Source organism: Eumetopias jubatus, unplaced genomic scaffold, assembly GCF_037043125.1.
Source record: "Eumetopias jubatus isolate StellerSeaLion01/CBP00866 unplaced genomic scaffold, mEumJub1_p1.0 scaffold_3, whole genome shotgun sequence".
Classification (NCBI taxonomy): Eukaryota; Metazoa; Chordata; class Mammalia; order Carnivora; family Otariidae; genus Eumetopias; species Eumetopias jubatus.
Window position 1 is genome coordinate 115,078,077 of NW_028274809.1, and position 25,286 is coordinate 115,103,362.

Here is a 25,286-nt window from a genome sequence, read left to right on the forward strand (position 1 = left end):
GGTGGCTCAGTCGTTAAGCGTCTGCCTTCGGCTCAGGTCATGATCCCAGGGTCCTGGGATTGAGTCCCAGATCAGGCTCCTTGCTCAGCAGAGAGCCTGCTTCTCCCTCTGCCTGCCACTCTTCCTGCTTGGCTTGTTCTCTGTCTCTCTCTGACAAATAAATAAAATCTTTTTAAAAATTATTAAAAAGAGGGGCGCCTGGGTGGCTCAGTTGGTTAAGCGACTGCCTTCGGCTCAGGTCATGATCCTGGAGTCCTGGGATCGAGTCCCGCATCGGGCTCCTTGCTGAGCGGGGAGCCTGCTTCTCCCTCTGGCCCTCTCTCCTCTCATGCTGATTCTCTCTCTCTCTCCCTCTCTCTCTCTCTCTCTCTCTCTCTCTCTCAAATAAATAAATAAATAAAATCTTTTAAAAAATTATTAAAAAGAAAAGAATTTAAAGAGGAATGCTATGATCTTAGGTAGTTGGATGGATGGATAGATAGATGATAGATGATAGATAGATAGATAGATAGATAGATAGATAGATAGATAAGTGAATGACTGAATGAAGGTGTTTTCCAGCTTAGTTCTCTGAAGTTCTCTCTAACATCAGTACCACCCAGTATCACAAATCTGGCCTGAAACCCTGATGCCCCAATCTTGATCTCTACATTCTTCACTACAAGGAACCAGTACTGCTTGGAGAAATGGCTGACCCATGTTTGGTATAGGAAGGCTACCAAGTTGGCCTGGAACAGTTGTGTGCCCAGAGGCAAGAAAGCTTTCAAATATCAATAGAATGGCATCTAAGGGACCTCAGACTCAGCCTACATGGTAATTAGCAATGAGAAGATTTACTTGGAATATCTAGTCAAATGTTCTGCTCTTACATGACCTCAATTTACCTTTAAGAATTGGATTATTAAGTGCTCCTTTTGGCACCACATATATTAAGAATTGAAATGATACAGAGATTAGGTTGGCCCCTGCCCAAGGATGACATGAAATTTGTGAAGAAGTCGATATTTCTACAGAACGAATTGGTGGTTCCCAGAGGTGGGGGCTTGGCAGCAGGCAAAATGAGTGAAGGGTGCCAAAAGGTACAAATATCCAGTTATAAAATAAATAAGTCATGGGGATGAAATGTACAGCCTGGGTCAACTATACTTAATAATTCTATGTTGCAGGGGTGCCTGGCTGGCTCAGTCGTTAAGCGTCTGCCTTCAGCTCAGGTCATGATCCCAGTGTCCTGGGATCGAGTACCACATCAGGCTCCCTGCTCAGCGGGAAGCCTGCTTCTCCCTCTCCCACTCCCCCTGCTTGTGTTCCTGCTCTCGCTATGTCTCTCTCTGTCAAATAAATAAATAAAATCTTAAAAAAAATAATAGTTCTATGCTGCATATTTGAAAGTTACTGAGTAAATTCAAATGTTCTTATCACGTAAAAGAAACATTCTGTAAGTTTGTATGGTGGTGTTAATTAGTTATATTGTGGTGATCATTTCACAGTATATACAAATATCATATTAAAATACCTCTTTTTAAGCATTAAGTATATAAAGGTTAAGAATAAAGACCACAATATTTATGTTCTTGTGTTAAGAAAGGATCTGTGCATACATGGTCATGTTTGATATTTGAAAACTTCAGTCTCAGGGACAGCCTTGCAACAGCTATTTAAAATGCGTAATCAAGAAATTGATTTAGACAATTTTTAAGATAAAATCTTCCTAAATTTTTGCATGGCTTTGGAACATCTAAGAAAACTCTAGAATCACCTTGGTATTATTTGTAAGTTTTATTTATTAGACTTATAAGAATTATTTAGCATTCGGGGAATTTTTATGAAGTCAGACATTTGAAATATACAAAAAGAAAATCAAATACAGTAAACTTATAAATGCAATTTTTAAAATGCTGTGAAACTGGAGCACCTGGGTGGCTCAGTCGGTTAAACCTCTGCCTTTGGCTCTGGTCATGTCATGATCCTTGGGTCCTGTCCTGGGATCAAGCACCGCCATCCACCCCCCCCACCCCCCACATCGAGCCCCCCCATCACATCGGGAATCCAGACTCACTGGGGAGTCTGCTTCTTCCTCTCCCTCTGCTCCTCCCCCTGCTAATGCTCTGTCTTTCTGTCTCTCTCTCTCAGATAAATAAAATCTTAAAAAAAAAACAAAAAACAAAACAAAAAATAAAATTCTATTTAAGTAACTTAGTAAATTCAAAGGACCCTTAAAAGTGATTGCTCAAAGTTTTGATGTATTTTTTAAAAGGAAAGCAAGATGACTCTAAGAAGTCTAAGTAAGAAATAAAAAGTGAACTCTTGAATCATCTTTTCTGTATCCTAAAACAACCCTAAAACTCCTACCAATGGTGGAGAACTAAGATACTTCCGGAAGACAAAGCCTCAAATATTAAGGATTGCCTTTGAGCTAAAGACAGCTGCAAACCTCCTTAATTATAAAGTGCTTGAAGAAAAAAGAAGTGCCTGCTTTCAGCCCCAGTCCTCCAGCCTAAAGGAAGCAGTGAGGGGTGGGGCCCAGAAAAGGCCAGGTCCAAGTGTCAAGACCTTGTACACAAAGTGGAGACCTTGAACTGGGGTCTAGGCTGCCTCCCCACTTCAGGACAGTCAGGGCCAGGTACACGCAGGTCAGCGTTATTAAGCTCATGAAACTGGCACACCTGCAAATGGAGCCCAGTCAAGAATCCAAGCCCAAGTCGAGAATCCAAAGAAACGAGTTGACAGCTATCCACTGTACCCTCCAAGAAGTTGTGAGGGAAGATAGGGGCTTTGGCCAAGGGACTAAAAATACTTCATTGCACAACCAAAGCAGTGGAGGCCCTGGTCAGATGAACTGCTACAGATGCCAATTGGTCCAGCTGTGTCTGATTAACTGATGGGCTGTGCAGCCTGTAAATACGTACTTCTGTGAATAATTTACATAGGTAAAAGGGGACATCAAGGAGGTTTGTGAGAGGGTGCCTGGGTGGCTCAGTCGTTAAGCGTCTGCCTTCGGCTCAGGTCATGGTCCCGGTCCTGGGATCGAGCCCCGCATCCGGCTCCCTGCTCTGCGGGAAGCCTGCTTCTCCCTCTCCCACTCCCCCTGCTTGTGTTCCCTCTCTCGCTGTGTCTCTCTCTGTCAAATAAATAAAATCTAAAAAAAAAAAAAAAGGTTTGTGAGAGGGCCCCTGAGGTAGGAGTGGGGGCATGAAGGACTCAACCTGGTGACCATCCTTTTTACATGACCCCCCCAAATCTGGCCAAATCTTGGCAGGAGAAACTGTAGGCAGGCAAAAGGCAATGGGACTATGTTTATAAGGAATCCATGGAGCAGAGGGCTACCTGCAGCTGAGCTTTGGTACCCACTGGCAAAGCTTGAGAACGAGAGGTCTTGGAGAAAGGAACATGCCTTCCAGTTGCTGTAGAAGATGCAAGACTATGTGAAGACTGGATAATCACGCATTGTTTTGGGTCCCTGCAGGCTTCTAGGGGGTCACAAACACTTCAAGGTTCATTGAATCTAGCTCACAAATTTGTTGTTGTTGTTGTCTGACCTGTAGATTTTTCTTGAACTGTGAATCTGAATACTCCTGGAGACAGATCCATGTCTCCGTTATCAACATTGTCAAGCTGCTCACTGGCAGGAGTGGCCAGTGAGGGGCTCTCCCACCGTCAGGGAATAAACATCAGGAAGGGCCTCATGAGAGAACTCGTGTATTATTAGGTAGGCAAGGACAGATGCCAGTGAAATTTGAGTCCTTCCTAGTTATATAATCCCATTTGTACCCACGGTGCCAGGAAGCTGGAATTATAATAATTCACATTAGTGTCATTCTAGAGTATGAAGAAGTTTTGCCTCATTATCTCATTTGATCCTCACAATCTTTTAATTGTTGTCTTCATCTGTAAGATGAGAAAACAGGAGGCTCTAAGAGGCAAGTTCAGCAACGTTCATTTATTTAACCTCATTCATTAAATATTTATTGAGCATTTCCTATGTGCCAGTCACTGTTCTGGATCAGCACTGTCCAACAGAACTTTATATCCGCACTGTCCAATATGGTAGTCACTAGTCACATGTGGCTACTGCCACTAGGCTAATGTGCCTAAGGAAATTAATATTTATTTAATTTTAGTTTATTCTAACACATTAAATAGCCGCATGTAACTGGTAGCTACTATATTAGCTCAGTTCTAGACATTAAAGTGGTGAACAAGGCAGAGCAAGACAGACCCCCCAAATTATCCAAAATTTCTTCTTTTACATAGTCAAACCCCACTTCCTTCTGAAATTGTGACTGCTTCACCCCATGATGGATGACTGCTCCTTTCTCTGAGCTCCTGAGCTTCCTGTAAGCACTACATGGTACACTGAGTCATTCATTCACTGTTTTTTATTGTACAATCCACTGTGTTAAGAAATGCTTAATGTTTAGTCTTTTGCTAAATTGTAAACCTCTTAAGGTTAAGGACTATGCACAAGTTTTCCTTACTAAGCACATATTAGGTGTATCTTTATACTTCTGAAAGCTTTCTTCCGCTTATTTCCAAGACACATCATTCTCTCCGTTTTCTTTTCTTTTTCTAGTTTGATATGATGCTATGTAATATGGGACACGGATTCTAACTTCAACGGAAAGTGTTAGATTGGTTTTATCCCCTCCCCACCATAGGATGCAAAAACAAACCAATAAACCTCAAAGCAGAATATGGAATGGAAAGATGGGATACAGAAAAAGAGCAAAGAAAGTTGTATTCCAAAAGAAGTTGAGAAGATATACAATTCAAAATGATGAAAAATAAAGGCACCTGACTGGCTCAGTCAGTAGCGCACATGACTCAATCTCAGGGTTGTAGCTTTAGCCCCATGTTGGGTGTAGAGATTACTTAAAAATAAAATCTTCAAAAATTAATGAAAAATAATTCGTCTTTCAAATCCCTGCCTCAACATGGAGAAGAAAACAGGTTTTGGATAATGGTTTTTAGAAGTGATGCAGCCACCATAAGAGTGGTAGGCACAAAAAATATGTCATATGGGCAAAATATTTTAACATTTTACCATGTCATTATAACAATGATTGGGAAAAAATGTTTACATAGGATAAAATTTAGGCAGGGCTATGTTATTGTAAAAGAAATGTGAAGCTTTGTAAAATGCTTATTTTTTTTATAATAAATTTATTTAAGAAAGTTACCTATAGAAACGAACTGCTTAAGGTAATATAAAGAACTCTGTATTATAGCACATGAGGTCCCCATTGAGCAAGAACAGCTCCTGGGATGTAATCAAAGCCCAACTTTTTATGTCCGGCTCCCCCTGCAAACTCGCTCACTGGAAGAGGTGTTTTCCTTGGTCCTTAATTAAAGAAAGTTCCAGCAGGCCCTGATTTTTCTGGCCACATTCAGGGAATTCGAGCTAAGGGGCAATCTCAGTTGCAAATACAGCAGTCCTGATTAGGTAGTTAAATCACCCCTTTGCCAGCTGGGACCAGTTGCAGGTGAACATTGAAGGTGAATGGGCCGGTTCCTTCTTTCCCATTCGCCTCTGCCACCATTTGCCAGCAGCCCCCACTTCTCTCTCCAGGGTTGGAGAACAGGGGGGTCCCACTGGCCCTCTCATTGGCCTCTAGATGATTCTCTTACTTTGGAGTCAAAGGGCTCCAACAGTTCACTGTCTCCCATGTGGGCTGCATCTGTGTCCATGAAAAACAAATTCTGAGTTTTGACTCATCCCAATATAACACCAATCTCCATCAACCCATGTCTTACCCTCCAGCTGTTCTGTTCTTTAGATTTCCCCAAGCAGCAATCAAATGCCAGTCCCATATCTCCCTAACCTCCAGTCTCTGAGGAGTCTGTCTGTGTCTCTGTCCCCAGGTGTGAGGTAAAGGCCTGAGCACCGCCCAGCCCCCTTGAGGGTATAGAAGACCATGGCAACAGCCTCCCCCCACCCCAGATCTCTGCACACGTCTCTTTTCTATCCCAACTGTCCACCCCTGACCCAATGCTGGTAAGGGGTTTACAATTTTTAAAACATGCTCGACAACCTACTTTGGAAAAAATGCACTTTGGGCCGGCAATTCATTTTGACATCTAACATCTGTCGTCTTAAAGTATTGGCTGTAATCCCCAATTTAACACCTTGCCACTGTTAAGCAATGATTACAGAAGACAGGTGATACAAACAAACTTTATTTAACATTTCATCAAGAGAACAGACTCCCTTCAGAGAACTGAAAAACGGGGCAGAAGACAAGAAGGATAAAGAACAAAGAACAAAGAAAAGGCAAATATCAAGTATCAGATTGTCTGGGATCACGAAGTCAGCCTTGTTTGGGGTGAGAAGGCCCAGAGTTGGCTTGGCATTTGGGGATTGGCTGAGTGAAGAGACTGCATTTCTGGTCCAGCCAAGCATTTATAGGGACACACAAGTTATCCAAGTTTCAGTTTGCTGGCACAGCTCCCTCTTGAAGCAGCTCCATCGGGGCCTGGAAATCTATTTCAACACTACATAGGTAATAGTATACATGTCAGGATCAGAAAGACAAAGTAGTACAGTGGTTAAAAATGTGGGCCCTGGAGTCAGACTGCCAGGGTTTCAATGGCAAATTCTTCTTTTACTGGTTGTATGATCTTGGACAAGTTCATTAATTCCTCAAAACTCAGTTTCTTGAGCAGTAAAATGGGCATAGTCATAGTTCCCTCTCAACGTGGTTATTTTAAAATGTGTCAGGCCCGTAGTAAGTGTTGGGTAGTTATTTGGCTACCACTGCCTTGCACAACAGCTCTTCCACACACACATTCTCCCTTCCCCACCCCCTCCCCAAACCTCCTTGCAAAGCATGCAAAGCAGATTCTAGCCTCACTCTTTCACAGGTGAGTGCTCTGAGACTTCCAGAGGCTAACGAAGGTAATAAAAGCCACTTGGCCAATAAATCTTGGATCAGAACTTTTCTTTCCAATGAAAATACTATGAATTTTAAGCTTAAACACTGTTTCTCAAAAGATTTAAAATTTGAATTTCAGAGGTGAAATTTAAAAACTCAGGAATAGCCTCCAGGATCGTTCAGAAGCATTGCAACGTCATAGCAAACTATTTCATAAAACGAATGTGCACACAGACTACTGCCTACATCTCTACCTGGCCCCTGTGGACACACCCTTGATTACATGTCCTTATCCTTCATTCTACTTCTTGACCTCCTTTAGGAGATTGCAAGTAACTCCACACATTGATATAGCACTTCACAAAATGTTTTCTCATCATCCATTCCTTGCCAATATTTATTTTGCTTAAGAAGAAGAAAGGAGAGAGAGACATAAAAGAAGAAAGGAAGGAAGATAAGTTCCAAGGTGAATGAAACATAATGAAACGTTACCGTAGTAAAACTGCTCCACAAGAAATAGGGTTTTCATGATCATCACTCAGTTACTGGAAAGACCATAATTCTGAATGACAACAAAATGATTTAAACGTGCCACAGACTGAATCGGGAATTTTTTTTTCTGTACAAACTTTTCCTCCTCAACATCACAGTTTTGATGTATTTTCTTCTGGGGGAACCAAAGATAGAAGACAGTTTGTATGTGTTGGGGAAACTTGCGGAAACAGAAAGGTATTCCTAAAACTGAAGGATTCCGCTCTGTTTATATCACTCACATTTGTACCTGTACTCCCATGAGGCCCAGGGAAGCTTGAGTTACACTATATTATTTATACTAACATCTCATATAACATATTGATAGTACTATTTTAACAAAGAGCATTTTGGAAGCTAGAATTTCAATATATATCATTGATAATTCTTTTTCCTTTACCTATTAAACTGCATGGATTCACTTTCACTAGTAATAGAGATTTGATTTTATACAGGACCTAGAGCAAGTGATCATCAAATTTGTGCCTTTGTACACATTTTAAAACAGCACTTCTTCCTCAAGACACTTATATTTCCATCTGCCGAAAATTGTCATACTGTATTGATATTTTTTAGAACAAGATACTTTACTGCCATCTTCCAGAAAATTTTTATCATTTTTATAAGTACCAAATCTATGATATCTGTAATGTGAATAATACTTCCTTAGATGTGTCTCCCTTGTGCAGTGCACAACCTATACAACCCTATTTGACAGAGGTTTTGGTGAGTATAATATTGTCTAGGGAAATTCATGTGCTTGAATACAACTACGTCCAAAGAGACAGTAGCTCCTTGTCAGAAACTAAAGATTTCATCACTGTTATAATTACTGTGGCTTCTTTCCAAATCATTTCTGAATTCACTCAGAGAAGATGTCACTCATAGATTTTATCTTTGTCTAGCCTCAGGATTCTGAGGTGGTAGGAGAAAGAACAAGAGACTGGGTGATGTAGATCCTCAATTTGAAAATCTTGTCAAGATAGAAGATGAGAGGTTAAATCAACAAGCATGTAGCCTTAAACAAACAGGACAATTAAGATCTTTACCCTGAATGACCCTTGATTTTCTTTGTTAGGGCTTCAGAGTCAAAGTCATTACTGGATAGAGACACATTTGCAGTGAAAAAGATTCTCCTTGCCTTTTGGCACAGTTCAACAATTTTATACACAAGCCACCTCAAAAAGACAAAAACCTCCCAACTTCCCAAGCCACTCTCACTTTCCCGTAGCATTAAACTCACCCAAACACAAACCCAATGAACGGGCAGACTAATGTGGTGTCAGGGAAGTGACATCTAGTTCTTCATAAGGAGAATTTTGAAGAGCGCATGCCAATAAAACACTAATTTAATTCTCAATGTTCTGTATTGTGATATTATACGTATGTAGAAGAATTTGCCTCACACATCTTTGAAAACCACTATCAGGTCACTCATGTTCTTTGGGCCATGCTTTGGGCCCACAAGCAAATACGGTTTATCCAAAATTGTTTTAAAACAATGCAGTCAGGTGATTTTACTATTCTCTCCCTCCTCCCCGTGCTGTCTATTGAACTTCCTGTGGTGATGGAGATGGCCTATACGTGTACTCTCCAATACAGAGGTCACCAGCCATGCATGGCGATTGAACTCTTGAAGTGTGGCTAGTGAGACTAAGGAACTGAATTTTTATTTTTATTTCACTGTAATGAGTTTAAATTTCATCTTAAATAGTCACCCGTGGCTGTTACCATATTAGACAGTGTAGCTATACATACTCTTCCGTCTCCAGAAATGTTTTATTTCTGGCTTATGCATTTATGAAACTCCAGGAATGAATGAACATGTTATAAGTAGATACTGTATATTGCTGATGCAGATCAATAAAAATATTTGATGTTGGGGGCACCTGGGTGGTCCTGTCATTTAAGCCTCCAACTTTTGATTTTGGCTCAGGTCATGATCTTAGCATCATGAGATGGAGTCCTGAGTGGGGCTCCGTGCTGCATGTGGAGTCTGCTTCAGAGTCTCTCTCTCCCTCTCCCTCTGCCCCTCCCCCCAGCTCATATTCTCCCTCCCTCCCTCTCCCTCTCCCTCTCCCTCCTCCCTTACAAAAAAAAAAAAATCTGATGCCGACAGAGTAATGCACTTAGTTTCAGTGTTCCATGTCATCAAACATCTTTGTACAATATTCTAAAGGAGTTTGGTTATTTGAGTGCTCCTGGTTTTTTGGGGTTTTGTTGTGTGTGTGTGTGTTTGGTGTTTGTGATTTTGGATGATGAATGAGTAGGCGTTTACTTTGGATTGGATAAGAGTTATCAGGTTTTTTTTTCAAAACATATTCCAGCCTTCACTGATCCTACTTTTGAGTTGAAAAGCTAAATTCACATCTGTTATGGTGAAACTGATTTAATTACTGACTCAAGCAAGTAGGAAAAAATTGACATGGTATATATTAGGGAATAAGGCTTTTTATAAGCAAGTTCTTCGGACAGCAGAAAAAGGAAAAGATGGAAATTTACTCTGCACATATGCTGCACAAATGGGCCTTTCAGAAATCAGTTTTGGTGTGGCACGAAAGCCGTGGCTGCCCCAACAGTGCAGTGTCTGGGGCGCATGAAAGGGCAGGAGTGTGCTTGGCTCTAAAGAAACCCTTCCATTCCGCCCACCTTTGCACCAAGCACAAGGGAGACTACATAGGCAGCAGAGTGGACTTCAGGCCACCTTTTACTAGTTTCCACCCATAAAAGTTTTTTCAACATTTAAGACAGTATTTTTCTGCTTTTCCCCCCCTCTGGCCCACTCCCCTGTTTAATCAGTGATCACCTATCCCATTGAATACAGATTTACTGCCTTAAATCTAGGGCATTCTAGTGGTTCTTAAAAGTGAGAGATTTGGATTGGGGGGCGGAGCAAGATGGTGGAGGAGTAGAAGACCTAGATTTCATCTGGTCTCAGGAATTCAGCTGAATAGGGATCAAACCATTCTGAACACCTACGACTCAACAGGAGATCGAAGAGGAGAGTAGCAACAACTCTCTGAACAGAGAAGCGACCATGTACTGGAAGACAAAATGACAAGACGAAAAAAAATCATCTCAGCAAAAAGAACAAGAGGTAGTACTGTCAGCCAGGGACCTACTCAATACGGACATTAGTACGATGTCGGACCTAGAGTTCAGAATCATGACTTTAAAGATACTAGCTGGGCTCGAAAAAAGCGTGGAAGTTATTAGAGAAACCCTTTCTGGAGAAATAAAAGAACTAAAATCTAACCAAGTCGAAATCAAAAAGGCTATTGATGAGGTGCAATCAAAAAAGGGGCACTAACTGCTAGGATAAATGAGGCAGAACAGAGAATCAGTGATATAGAAGACCAAATGATGGAAAATAAAGAGGCTGAGAAAAAGAGAGATAAACAACTACAGGATCACGAGGGCAGAATTCGAGAGATAAGTGATACAATAAGATGAAACAACATTAGAATAATTGGGATCCCAGAAGAAGAAGAAAGAGAGAGAGGGGCAGAAGGTATATTGGAGCAAATAATAGCAAAGAACTTCCCTAATGTGAGGAAGGAAACAGGCATCAAAATCCAGGAGGCACAGAGAACCCCTCTCAAAATCAATAATAATAGGTCAACACCCCGACATCTAATAGTAAAACTTACGAGTCTCAGAGACAAAGAGAAAATCCTGAAAGCAGCTCGGGAGAAGAGATATGTAACCTACAATGGTAGAAATATTAGACTGGCAACAGACCTATCCACAGAGACCTGGCAGGCCAGAAAGGACTGGCAAGATATCTTCAGAGCACTAAACGAGAAAAATATGCAGCCAAGAATACTATATCCAGCTAGGCTGTCATTGAAAATAGAAGGAGAGATCAAAAGCTTCCAGAACAAACAAAAACTAAAGGAATTTGCAAACACGAAACCAGCCCTCCAAGAAATATTGAAAGGGGTCCTCTAAGCAAAGAGAGAGCCTAAAAGCAGCATAGATCAGAAAGGAACACAGACAATATACAGTAACAGTCACCTTACAGGCAATACAATGGCACTAAATTCATACCTTTCAATAGTTACCCTGAATGTAAATAGGCTCAATGCCCCAATCAAAAGACACAGGCTATCAGATTGGATTAAAAAACAAGACCCATCAATATGCTGTCTGAAAGAGACTCATTTTAGACCCAAAGACACCCCAGATTGAAAGTGAGGGGGTGGAAAACCATTTACCATCCGAATGGACACCAAAAGAAAGCTGGGGTGGCAATCCTTGTATCAGACAAATTAGATTTTAAAACAAAGACTGTAATAAGAGATGAGGAAGAACACTATATCCTACTTAAAGGGTCTATCCAACAAGAAGATCTAACAATTGTAAATATCTATGCCCCTAACATGGGAGCAGCCAATTATATAAGGCAATTAATAACAAAAGCAAAGAAACACATTGACAATAATACAATAATAGTGGGGGATTTTAACACCCCCCTGACTGAAATGGACAGATCATCTAAGCAAAAGATCAACAAGGAAATAAGATTTTAAATGACACACTGGACCAAATGGACTTCACAGACACATTCAGAACATTCCATCCCAAAGCAACGGAATACACATTCTTCTCTAGTGCCCATGGAACATTCTCCAGAATAATCACATCCTAGGTCACAAATCAGGTCTCAACCGGTACCAAAAGACTGGGATTATTCCCTGCATATTTTCAGACCACAATGCTTTGAAACTAGAACTCAATCACAAGAGGAAAGTCGGAAAGAACTCAAATCCATGGAGGCTAAAGAGCATCCTACTAAAGAATGAATGGGTCAACCAGGAAATTAAAGAAGAATTAAAAAAATTCATGGAAACCAATGAAAATGAAAACACAACTGTTCAAAATCTTTGTGATACAGCAAAGGCAGTCCTGAGAGGAAAGTATATAGCAATACAAGCCTTTCTCAAGAAACAAGAAAGGTCTCAAATACACAACCTAACCCTACACCTAAAGGAGCTGGAGAAAGAACAGCAAATAAAGCCTTAACCCAGCAGGAGAAGAGAAATAATAAAGATCAGAGCAGAAATCAATGAACTAGAAACCAAAAGAACAGCAGAACAGATCAACGAAACTAGGAGCTGGTTCTTTGAAAGAATTAACAAGATTGATAAACCCCTGGCCAGACTTATCAAAAAGAAAAGAGAAATGACCCAAATCAACAAAATCATGAATGAAAGAGGAGAGATCACAACCAACACCAAAGAAATACAAACAATTCTAAGAACATATTATGAGCAACTCTATGCCAGCAAATTAAGATAACCTGGAAGAAATGGGTGCATTCCTAGAGATGTATCAACTACCAAAATTGAACCAGGAAGAAATAGAAAACCTGAACAGACCTATAGCCACTAAGGAAATTGAAGCAGTCATCAAAAATCTCCCAAGAAACAAAAGCCCAGGGCCAGATGGCTTCCCAGGGGAATTCTATCAGACATTTAAAGAAGAATTAATACCTATTCTCCTGAAACTGTTCCAAACAATAGAAATGGGAGGAAAACTTCCAAACTCATTTTATGAGGCCAGCATTACCTTGATCCCAAAACCAGACAAAGACCCCATCAAAAAGGAGAATTACAGACCAATATCCTTGATGAACATGGATGCAAAAATTCTCACCAAAATACTAGCCAATAGGATCCAACAGTACGTTAAAAGGATTATTCACCACGACCAAGTGGGATTTATCCCTGGGCTACAAGGTTGGTTCAACATCCGCAAATCAATCAATGTGATACAATACATTAACAGAAGAAAGAACAAGAATCATATGATCCTCTCAACAGATGCAGAAAAAGCATTTGACAAAGTACGGCATCCTTTCTTGATCAAAACTCTTCAGAGTATAGGGATAGAGGGTACATACCTCAATATCATAAAAGCCATCTATGAAAAACCTACAGCGAATATCATTCTCAATGGGGAAAAGCTGAGAGCTTTTCCCCTAAGGTCAGGAACGCGGCAGGGATGTCCACTCTCACCACTGCTATTCAACATAGTATTAGAAGTCCCAGCCACAGCAATCAGACAACAAAAAGAAATCAAAGGCATCCAAATCGGCAAAGAGGAAGTCAAACTCTCACTCTTTGCAGATGATATGATACTGTATGTGGAAAACCCAAAAGACTCCACCCCAAAACTGCCAGAACTCATACAGGAATTCAGTAAAGTAGCAGGATATAAAAGCAATGCACAGAAATCAGTGGCATTCCTATACACCAACAACAAGACAGAAGAGAGACAAATCAAGGAGTCGATCCCATTTACAATTGCATCCAAAACCATAAGATACCTAGGAATAAATTTAACCAAAGAGGCAAAGGATCTGTACTCAGAAAACTATAAAATACTCATGAAAGAAATTGAGGAAGACACAAAGAAATGGAAAAATGTTCCATGCTCATGGATTGGGAGAACCAACATTGTGAAGATGTCAATGCTACCTAGAGCAACCTACACATTCAATGCAATCCCCATCAAAATACCATCCACTTTTTTCAAAGAAATGGAACAAAGAATCCTAAAATTTGTATGGAACCAGAAGAGACCCCGAATAGCCAGAGGAATGTTGAAAAAGAAAAGCAAAGCTGGCGGCATCACAATTCCGGACTTCCAGCTCTATTACAAAGCTGTCATCATCAAGACAGTATGGTACTGGCACAAAAACAGACACATAGATCAATGGAACAGAATCGAGAGCCCAGAAATGGACCCTCTGCTCTATGGTCAACTTATCTTTGACAAAGCAGGGAAGAATGTCCAATGGCAAAAAGACAGTCTCTTCAACAGATGGTGTTGGGAAAATTGGACAGCCACATGCAGAAGAATGAAACTGGACCATTTCCTTACACCACACGCAAAAATGGACTCCAAATGGTTGAAAGACCTAAACGTGAGACAGGAGTCCATCAAAATCCTAAAGGAGAACACAGGTAGTAACCTCTTCGGCCTCAGCCGCAGCAACTTCTTCCTAGAAACATTGCCAAAGGCAAGGGAAGCAAGGGCAAAAATGAACTATTGGGATTTCATCAAGATAAAAAGCTTCTGCGCAGCAAAGGAAACAGTCCACAAAACCAAAAGACAACCGAGAGAATGGGAGAAAATATTTGCAAATGACATATCAGATAAAGGGCTAGTATCCAAAATCTATAACGAACTTATCAAACTCAACACCAAAAGAACAAATCATCCAATCAAGAAATGGGCAGAAGACATGAACAGACATTTTTCCAAAGAAGACAACCAAATGGCCAACAGACACATGAAAAAGTGCTCAACATTGCTTGGCATCAGGGAAATCCAAATCAAAACCTCAATGAGATACCACCTCACACCAGTCAGAATGGCTAAAATGAACAAGTCAGGAAATGACAAATGTTGGCGGGGATATGGAGAAAGGGGAACCCTCCTACACTGTTGGTGGGAATGCAAGCTGGTGCAACCACTCTGGTAAACAGTATGGAGGTTCCTCAAACAGTTGAAAATAAAGCTACCATACGATCCAGCAATTGCAGTACTGGGTATTTACCACAAAGATACAAATGTAGGGATCCGAAGGGGTACGTGCACCCCAATGTTTATAGCAGCAATGTCCACAATAACCAAACTGTGGAAAGAGCCAAGATGTCCATCAGCAGATGAATGGATAAAGAAGATGTGGTATATATACACAATGGAATATTATGCAGCCATCAAAAGGAATGAGATCTTGCCATTTGCAACGACGTGGATGGAACTGGAGCGTGTTATGCTGAGTGAAATAAATCAATCAGAGAAAGACATGTATCATATGAGCTCACTGATATGAGGAATTCTTAATCTCAGGAAACAAACTGAGGGTTGCTGGAGTGGGGGTGGGGTGGGAGGGATGGGGTGGCTGGGTGATAGACATTGGGGAGGGTATGTGCTATGGTGAGCGCTGTGAATTGTGCAAGACTGTTGAATTATAGGTCTGTACTTCTGAAACAAATAATGCAACATATGTTAAGAAAAAAGAAAAACAAGAAGATAGCAGGAGGGGAAGAATGAAGAGGAGTAAGTCAGAGGGGGAGACGAACCATGAGAGACGACGGACTCTGAAAAACAAACTGAGGGTTCTAGAGGGGAGGGGGGTAGGGGGATGGGTGAGCCTGGTGATGGGTATTAAAGAGGGCACATTCTGCATGGAGCACTGGGTGTTATGCACAAACAATGAATCATGGAACACTACATCAAAAACTAATGATGTAATATATGGTGATTAACATAACAATAAAAAATTTTTTAAAAAGTGAGAGATTTGTATGAAGGGGAAGTTTATTTTTGAACCGAGGTAAGATATACATTTATACTTAAGAAGTTCCTTTTAACAATAGTTAAAATTCCTATCAAGGCGAACATCAGTCCAATTAGCTGGCAGTAATGTGCTGAGTTACAGTCATCCCTGTGATGTACGAAAAGAAGTCAGACAAGATCAGAGTCCAGAATTAGTCAGCGCTGGATGAGGCCAAGGCCAGCTCCCCTTTTCACAAGTGACAAGACAGTCCTAGAGAAGAAAGGGACTTGCTAAGTGTCACACAGGAAATCAGTAGCAATGCTAGAGACAGAAGCCAGAAGCCCTGACTCAAGAGGGTCTGCTTTCTATGGCCAACATTTCTCAGTTTTTTCCACCAAAGAACCTCAATGGCAGAGAATGAAGACACTTCCTTCCTGGGGTCACAGAAAACACCTCCTCCAAACTTAATGTTTCATTGGAGTTTGGAGTGTTTTCTTAAGAATGTATAATAATTTACATTCTATTCTATAATATGTCCATATTTGTGTTAATATGAAATAATATTTGAGGTTCTAGTTCAAGATGGTGATGCACCTCCTCCCCATGGACATACTGAATCTACAGCTATATATGGAACAATTTCCTTTGAGAAAACCCTAGAAACTGGTGGAGTGATCCCTTCGCATCAGGCAAACAAGAGAGAAATCACATTGAACATGTAGGAAAGGCTGAGACACTACCCTGTCATAAACCCCTCCCCTGAGCAGCAACCTGTAATTGAGAGGGAACGCAAAACCTGGAGCTTTTCCCTGAGGAATGATGGGTTTGTACCCCACATCGGGCACCCTGATTTTTAAAACCAGCAGCACCTCAGAATGTGGAGAAAGTGGAACCCTCTTACACTGTTGGTGGGAATGCAAACTGGTGCAGCCACTCTGGGAAACAGTAAGGAGATTCCTCAAAAAGTTAAAAATAGAGCTACTCTATGACCCAGCAGCTGCACTACTAGGTACTTCTCCAAAGGATACAAAAATGCTGATTTGAAGGGGCACATGCTCCCCAACGTTTATAGCAGCAATGTCCACAATAGCCAAACTATGGAGAGAGCCCAACTGTCCATTGACTGGTGAATGGGTAAGGAAGATATGGCATATATATATACACACACAATGGAATATTAACCATCAAAAAGCATGAAATCTTGTCATTTACAACGAAGTGGATGGAGCTAGAGTGTATTATGCTAAGTGAAATAAGTCAGTCAGAGAAAGACAAATACCATATGATATCATTCATATCTGGAATTTAAGAAACAAAACAGAGGAGCATAGGGAAAGGGAAGGAAAAATAAGATAAAAACAGAGATGGAGACAAAAATAGCAAGAGACTCTTTTTTTTTAAAGATTTCATTCATTTACTTGACAGAGAGAGACAAAGCGAGAGGGAGAGAGTCATGCGGGGCTTGATGCGGGCCTTGATCCCAGGACCCTGGGATCATGAAAGGCAGACGCTTAACGACTGAGCCACCCAGGTGCCCCAGGAAGAGACTCTTAACTATAGAGAACAAACTGAGGGTTGATGGAGGGGAAGAGGGGGGATGGGCTAGATAGGTGACGGGCATTAAGGAGGGAACTTGTAATGAGCACTGGGTGTTATATGTAAATGATGAATCACTAAATTCTACTCCTGAAACCGATATTACACTATGTGTTAACTAACTTGAATTTAAATAGAAATTTGGAAGAAGTAAACAAATAAAATAAAATAAAAATAAATAAAATAAAATAAAACCAGCATCTCAGAGATGAATCCCCAAAATATCTGGCCTTGAAGTCAAACAGGGCCTTTCCCCATGAGATCCACGGTGCTGTGGGAACTGAGCTGCAGCTCTTAAAGGGCGCACCTGCAGACTCACCGGTCCCTGGGCCCAGCACAAAAGCAGCCCTTTGAAAAGTGCCCAGACTCTATGTGAAAGAGACTTATTTACTTGTAAAACATCGGTCTAAGGCACAGGGGCCTGTTGGGATACTCTCCAGGGCTGGAGGCTGGCGGGCACCATCTTGTACAATCTCCCTCTGCTTCGTGAATGCTGGCAGGCACCTTTACTTTCTTTTTCCTCTTTTCTTTCTTTTCCTTTTTTCCCCCTTTTCTCAGTAGGTGCCACCCTCACACTCTCCTTTGCCACACTCTAGACCACCAGCATCTCCCAGAGTGGAACTTCTACACATGTCTGGGGCCCCTGTCTTTACAGGTGGTGACCTAGTTTTTATACCTGCCACCCAGGGGACACCCCCTGATTGCCTGGTTCCGGAGGCCAAGTGGGGCTTGTGTTCTTGGGTCCCACAGGACCGTAACAATTAGGGAGACAGTTCATGGCACTTCACAGATAACAACAGAAACACACCTGGCTTTCTGAGAAAGAGGCCTGTTTGCTTGTCCAGGAGCTTTGGGCTGTCGGGCAAGCTTTTGGTCTGGCACACTTACAGGGTCCTACACCGGGGCTCTCAGGGAGGAGAGGCCAGTGGACACAATCTTTGCACTCTCCCTCCACCTCTCTTCAGCTCACTGGCATTCCAGGAAGAGCCTGTACCTTTGCCTGGTGCCGGGATTTTTATGACTGCTGCCAGGGGAACCTCTGTATCACCAGGCTCTGGCGGGCTTATACTTTCAGGTTTCACAGGACTTTAACCGATGGAGAAAGAGATTTTAAACAGCTACCACCCCCAGGGCACAGCGAGAAACAACAGGTCAGGAGCTCAGTCTTTCTGTGAAAGTGGCCTACTAGCTGAGGGGTAGGCTTCTAATTAAACACACATTTAAGGGCCGTCTGTAACATTTCTTGAGACCCGAGACAGTGGGTACTTTCTTCACATTCTCCCTCTGCCGTGGCCCAGCATCTCTCACAAGGAATCTCTCCTATATACATGGCCAGTGGCCCAGTTTTTATATCTGGTGCCCTAGTTTCTGTGGCTGCTGTCCCAGGAATACACCTTGATTGCCTGGCTCTGGTGACCAGGGCTTTCCTTTTCCGGGTCCCATGGGTCTGTAACAATCAGAGACATGATTCTTGGCAGCCTTGCCCCAGGGCACTGCATAGACAGCAGACTGAAGCATAACCCCGGCTTTCTGTGAAAAAGAAACTACTTGCTAGTCATGGGGACTTGAACTTAGGGGCGGGTTTCAGGTTTGGTGTACATCTAGAGGCGCTTAGAGGGAACATAGGCCAAGGGGCATCATCGTTGCACTCTCCCTCTGTCTCACTACAGCTCACTGATATCTCCCAGAAAAGAACTGGTGCATTTATCCAGAGTCCCAGTTTTTGCAACTGCCACCCAGGAGACACCCCCAGATCATCTGGCTCTGAAAGCCAGCGAGGCTTCTGCGTGCAGTCCCACAGAACTATATATACTTGTATTCTTTAAAAGCTGCTGCCCGAGCATCTGGTTTCCAATCAGCCTGAATCTACATGCTGACTGGGATCCTCCACCACCTTGGGGACACTGACTGATCTTGGCAAACCCTTAAGTATTGGGCTGTTAAAAATATAATAGACTTCTTGGACAATCACGAAGGTTTGAGAGACAACCAAGATCAAACTGGGCAGGGCAAACAATAAGGTTCAGTTCCTACACAAAGCCAACATTTCAAGATTGAAAGAGGTGGTTGTTTCAACTAATTCATAGAAACCAATGCAGAAAGTCAAGCAAAATGAGGAAACACGGAAATATGTCCCAAAGGAAGAACAAGATAAAACGTCAGAAAAAAAAAGAATTAATGAAAAAGAGATAGCTAATTTACTTGATAAAGAGTTCAAAATAATGGTCCTAAAGATGCTCATTGAACTTGGGAGAATGGATGAACACAGTGAGAACTTCACGTTGAAGAGAAAGAAAATAGAAGAAAGTTCCAAACAGAAGTCACAGAACTGAAGAATACAGTAGCTAAACTGAAAAAATACACTAGAGGGGTTGAACAGTAGAGTAGGTGAAGCAGAAGAAAGGATCAGTAACTCAAAGTCTTTCCCAATTAAAGCAGCAAAAAGACGAAAGAATGAAAAAAAAAGTAAAGATAGTGTAAGGGACTTATGCGACAACAAGCAGATGACGTTCACATTATATGAGTTCCAGAAGCAGAAGAGAGAGAAAGAGGCAGGAAACTTCTTTGAAGAAATAAAGGCTGAAAACTTCCTTACCTGGGGAAAGAAATGGACATTCAGATCCAGAAAACCCAGAGAATTCTAAATAAGAGAAACCCAAAGAGACACACACCAAGACACAATATAATTAAAATGTCAAAAGTTAAAGACAAGGAGAGAATCTTGAAAGCAGTAAGAGAAAAACTTGTTACACACAAGTGAGCCCCCATAAGAATATCAGCACATTTTTCAGCAGAAATTTGCAGGCCAGAAGAGAGTAGCACAATATGTTCAAGGTGCTAAAAGAAAATAATTTCCCATCAAGAATACTTTATGTGATCATGTTATCATTCAGAATTGAAGGAGAGATTTAAGACTTTTCCAGACACACAAAGGCTAAAGGAGTTAATCAACACTAAACTGGCCTTACAAGAAATGTTAAAGGGACTTCCTTAACCTGAAAAGAAAAGGCACTAATAAGTAATATGAAAACATATGAAAGTATAATTCTCACTGCTAAAGGCAAATATTAATAAAGGTATAGATTATTCACTTATAAAGCTAGTATGAAGGCTAAAAGAGAAAAGTAGTAACGAATAACTATAACTATAATAATTAGTTAAGGGAGGGCGCCTGGGTGGCTCAGTTGGTTAAGCGACTGCCTTCGGCTCAGGTCATGGTTCCAGGATCCCGGGATCGAGCCCCGTGTCGGGCTCCCTGCTCAGCGGGAGGCCTGCTTCTCCCTCTACCGCTCCCCCTGCTTGTGTTCCCTCTCACTGTCTCTCTCTGTCAAATAAGTAAATAAAATCTTTTATTTTTTATTTTTTTTAAAGATTTTTTATTTACTTATTTGACAGAGAGAGACATAGCGAGAGGGAACACAAGCAGGGGGAGCGGTAGAGGGAGAAGCAGGCCTCCAAAGATTTTATTTACTTATTTGACAGAAAGAGACATAGCGAGAGGGAACACAAGCAGGGGGAGCGGTAGAGGGAGAAGCAGGCCTCCCGCTGAGCAGGGAGCCCGACGCGGGGCTCGATCCCCGGACCCTGGAACCATGACCTGAGCCGAAGGCAGTCGCTTAACCAACTGAGCCACCCAGGCACCCATAAGCCTTCTAAAATTTTAAGTAGAGTTCATGAAGTTTTATTTGTGACATTTCTGTGATTTTATCTATATTGCCTTATTTGCCTTAAATAATGCTACACTAGGAAAAGAATCTAAATTCTTCCAACAGATGAATAACAGCATAAACTAATAAGAGTTCTTTGAGTCTTTCATCTTTTGTATGTCCTTTCTTATTAATGTTCTACATTGTGCACTACATATATTATTTGATTTGTCATTGGACTTGGTTGTGCCAATGCCTATAAATTTTAAGCTTACTGTGAGCCCGCTACTAACAGCCTACTGTTGACTGGAAGCCTTACCAATAACATAAACAGTCAATTGGCACATATTTTGGATATCATATATATTATATACTATATTCTTATAATAAGTAAGCTAAAGAAAAGAAAATGCTATTTAGAAAATCATAAGAAAGAGAAAATAGGGGCGCCAGGGTGACTCAGTCGGTTTAGTGTCTGATTCTTGATTTGGACTCAGGTTATGATCTCAAGGTTGTGAAATCCAGCCCTGTGTCGAGCTTCACCCTGGGCATGGAGCCCACTTAAAATTCTCTCTCTCTCCCTCTCCCTCTGCCCGTACTCCCCCCCCGATAAAAAAAATAAGAAGAGAAAATACATTTATAGTACTGTATTATATTTTTTGAAAAAATCCACTTATAAGTGGACTTGCACAGTTCAAACCCATGTTGTTTAAGGGCAAACTATATAATGTTTTGTCAATTATACCTCAATAAAAATAATAAATATTTGAACTTCTTTACCAATTTAAATTATATACACTTCCCCCAAAACATATCCTAGTAAAATTGATGCTTCAAAAAAATTCATCATTTTCTTGCATACTCCTGGCATAATGCCACAGATCCCTGAGTGAATTTGAGAAGTACAGTGGTCCATGAAACTTTGCAGAAACCAAGCATTAGGCTGAAAAAATATTGAATCATCTTTACCTTTTCTTGATACTGCCTTTTCAAATTAAGCTTAAAAATAGTATTTTTGCTTATGGGAGAAAGTCATAGTCTTTCTTACTGTCATCTTTATCTTCTGTTTTCTTAACCTTGTGATAAAAAGAATAGGGCACAACTCTATGCTAAAAGAAGGTCCCCTGATTTGTAGACTTTTTGGTAAGATGGGGATAAACTTGGAGAAAAAATGTTGAATTATTAAATGTAATTTGGACTAAATATTAATATGATTTAATTATTAAGTTAAATTGGTTAATTTTATATCATAAAATTATAGGATATAAATCATTAGTATTATAATTATATAATTATTCTATGTGGTTCTATAATTCTTATATATAATTATATTAACAAATATTTTATAATAATTATTAATCACTAATGTTATGGCTAGCTCTATTATAATCAATGTAAGTGCACTTGAATTACTACATGTACTTTGGACACAGTATAAGCAAGCTTTATGGATTGGATTAAAGAATGTTCAGGTCCAGAAATTTTATTGAAGTTGTCTACAATCCCCTACAAGTAAAATTTTTTGAGCATTTTTAAAAACCTTCCAATTTTCTTTGTATAGTTGAGAAAGCTAAGACCAAAATAAAATTTATTCTACACATCCTTGGAGGATGCCAAGAAATACAAGGCATGGCCCCCATCTACAGAAGCTTATAAGGATACTATCAGTGATGATGATGATGATGGTATCACCTGAGGGATAGGAGGCAATGCAGACTTGATTTCTTTTATAACAACAGCTAGGATTCCATAATCCTGAATCAGCAAGGACAACTGAGTCACCACTACCCTAAAACAAGCACTTCACACCCATTGGAGAGACTGCCTTCTGACAAAACACAGAAATATGCTTCCACAATGCCTAGCCAATGAGCCTGGATGTCTCCAGACCTCGGACACTCTGCTTTCCTAAGACCCAGGTCACAGAGTCTCAACCCTGATCTGGATCAGGTTTCTTGTTTGTCAGTAAACCTTCCGTCAGTACTTCATCTTTGCTTCCAGAATCATTACCTCTCCTTAACAAAAGAAAATAAGGTTAGAAAGGCAAGTGAGGTCCAGGAAATGGAGGGTTTTGACTGTAGATGGAGTAAATACCTGCAAAATCATGGCAAAATTAATAGGAATAGAAACTGAGTTTGTGCTTATACCTAGAAAGTGGTAAACTTGACACAACTGTTAGATATCCCTCTGAAATCTCCAGTTAAGTGATGCTTTTTTTTTAACGAAAAACTCGATTTTGGATGAAAAATCTGAAAGACATTTGAAGAGTTATGATAAAATGTGGATAATTATAAAGATTTACACCAATCAACTCAATTATTAGGCTCTTCTTTGTTGTATACTTTAAGAATTTTTGGTAGTAATAAGATTTTAGAGCTAGACTTAAAGTAGAAGGAATGAGCCAGGATGAGAGAGGAAATCAAAAGGGAAAAAGACAAAAGCGACCAAGTGCTTTGTACTGGCTGTATGGCTAGCATACTTGAGTGATATGTAGCTAATGTCACCAATTTTATTTTATTTTTTAAAGATTTTACTTATTTATTTGAGAGTGTGAGCGTGTGCACGCAGAGTGGGGGTAGGGGGAGACGAAGGGGGAGAAGCAGACTTCCTACTGAGCAGGGAGCTAGACATGGGGCTCAATGATCCTGACAGCCCGGGATCATGATCTGAGCTTAAGGCAGATGCTTAACCCACTGACCCACCCAGGCCCCCTCATTAATTTTATTTTTATATGTGCCTTTGAGTTGGGTTACTTTACCATTAGAAGGCAAAGAACTTGCCTTTTCAACCTTGAAAAGTTTTAAGTTGTGATAATGTTCAGTCATAGACTGTTTGGCTAATTCCTCTTTGGCAAAGAATATACTATGAAATTAATGGTTGGACTTTATTTTTTTTTAAAGATTTTATTTATTTGACAGAGAAAGAGGGAACACAAACAGGGGGAGTGGGTGAGGGAGAAGCAGGTTTCCCGCTGAGCGGGGAACCCGATGCGAGTCCCAGAGCCCCGGGATCATGACCTGAGCCGAAGGCAGATGCTTAACGACTGAGCCACCCAGGCGCCCCAATGGTTGGACTTTAACCAGCACTTCCTAGTTATAAATTAGAATCTTAGGTTAAACTGTGCTTTGTTTATTTCAGATGCTACCCTTGAGGCATGTGATAGTGTGGGTACAACTTCAAATACCTCCTGCCTCCTTGTATATTACATATTAATTTCAGCTTGTTAATGACTATAGTTTTTGTGTTGTGAATGGAATGGGACTCTTTCATTATGGTAATTTACAGTCCAATGTCCATTTATTTTAGAACAGATTGAAATTATCAGCAGGTTAAAATTAATTTGTAACTCACAAGTAAGAAATCTTACAAGTCCCAGCACAAAGTGTGATATTTATTTGAACTGTGAGTACAGGGGCTATCTGCAATTTAGTATCTAAATATCCTTCCCAAAGTCCATGAGGATGATTTCTCCAGACTTGATTGGTGCCAGTTGGAAAAACAGTGTTTTTCATATTAAGGAATATGAATCTCATTTAAGTGGCTCTAAAGGGAGAGAATACAGTACATTTGATGTAGAATATGTAAAAGTAGGCCTACTCACTCTTTCTTGCACTTTTCAACCCAAAGTGAACCCCTGATAAAACATCCAGGGGAGTATAGGTTGCTGCTGTGTCAAACAGCAAAAGAAAAAGAGGCTCTGGGACTTCAGTGATCATATTTTCAAAGTACTGAGTGGTGATTATCTTCCTAATAAATATCAAAGGGATTATATGTTTTACTGGCTAATGAGCCCTAGGAAATAACTGGCTGTTATTTTAAAAATGAGGGGAAAAATTTTCACTCTGCATTTTCAGGCTAATTTGCTTTTAACTTTTAGGGTAGAAAAGAATCATGGTAATTTTAAATATTTCACAAGCAATGATGCATTTTGTGGTATTTTTCTGGGAAGAATAGGTGAAAGGTTGTCACAGTGCCTAAATTACTTATCAGGTAAATCAAGTTTTGTTGTACTGGGGTGGGAATCCAGTGGTGAGCAGCAATATGGGGTTGACTTGGGTAAACTTTACAAGTAAGTAGTAAACTATGAAACTGTGCTATGTGCCCTCAGAGTGGAAGATCAACATAGTACGGGCATGCACAGGACCTAACATAAACCAGCTTTTAGGGACTGAACCGTGTCCCCCCAAATTCCTATGTTGAAGCCCTGACGCCTAGTATCTCAGAATGTGACTGCATTTGGTTAGTGCTCACTCCAGCAGCACAGATACTAAAATTGGAATGATATGGAGAAGATTAGCCTGGCCCCTGCACAAGGTTGACATACAAATTCATGAAGTGATCCATATTAAA

The 25,286-nt window shown here is 40.6% G+C and overlaps 2 non-coding genes across 2 annotated transcripts; both read left to right on the forward strand.

Moving 5' to 3' along the window:
- The first annotated feature begins 905 nt into the window (after positions 1 to 905).
- On the forward strand, positions 906 to 1,009 carry LOC114213242 (U6 spliceosomal RNA). The gene has a single exon (XR_003610176.1). It is a non-coding gene; the product is annotated as a U6 spliceosomal RNA (small nuclear RNA).
- A 24,170-nt stretch (positions 1,010 to 25,179) lies between these two features.
- Positions 25,180 to 25,286, forward strand: LOC114213164 (U6 spliceosomal RNA). The gene has a single exon (XR_003610151.1). It is a non-coding gene; the product is annotated as a U6 spliceosomal RNA (small nuclear RNA).